This window comes from Fukomys damarensis, unplaced genomic scaffold (assembly GCF_012274545.1).
Source record: "Fukomys damarensis isolate Sample0158 unplaced genomic scaffold, DMR_v1.0_HiC HiC_scaffold_20, whole genome shotgun sequence".
Taxonomy (NCBI): Eukaryota; Metazoa; Chordata; class Mammalia; order Rodentia; family Bathyergidae; genus Fukomys; species Fukomys damarensis.
The window spans coordinates 7,255,373-7,255,923 of record NW_022900932.1 but is presented as its reverse complement, the minus strand read 5'-3'; the positions used below and the strand labels follow the sequence as shown (position 1 = coordinate 7,255,923).

Below are 551 nucleotides of genomic sequence, written 5' to 3'. Positions count from 1 at the left end.
TTCGTGCAGCGCCAATAGAGGGCAGGGAGGCATGGCTGCAGTTTGGAGAGGCAGGTAGGGCTGGCAGAGGCTCCTAAATGGGCCTGGGGCTACAGACAGAGCGATCAGGGGTGTGTGTGTGTTTGCGTTGTAGAGCATCAGGGTGTAATGATGAAGCAATATGCAAACTGGCATTAGCATGCCCGGGTGGGTGGGTGTCTCCCACCCAGCCCTGCCCTCCTTCTAACGCTCTCTTGGGCTGTGAAGAGGAGAGCCCTGGAAGGCTGGCGGGGTGGGGGAGGAAATACAGTGCCTTGCTTGGCACAGACATTGGAGGGAGTGTCTTGCCCATCTTCCCGGCAGCCCAGTACAAAGGACCCAGGCAATGAGTTCCTGGGAGCAGCCCAGAAAGCTAGAGCTGGAGAAAGACAGAGCCTGCCTGAGTAGAGACCACAGAGGGACCCAGTCAGACCCATGTCGAGTGCACCCAGCGCCAGCTGCAGACAGACAGACAGAGACAGACATAGACAGAGGACACCTGCGCTTGTGGGAGCTGGAATTACAGGCATGGC

At 58.3% G+C, this 551-nt stretch overlaps 1 protein-coding gene across 1 annotated transcript in view; it reads left to right on the top strand.

The window, feature by feature from the left end:
* The window catches only part of Lrfn2 (leucine rich repeat and fibronectin type III domain containing 2), a 150,526-nt gene that overhangs the window by 528 nt on the left and 149,447 nt on the right, over positions 1 to 551 (top strand). The gene's annotated exons all lie outside the window — the stretch shown is intronic.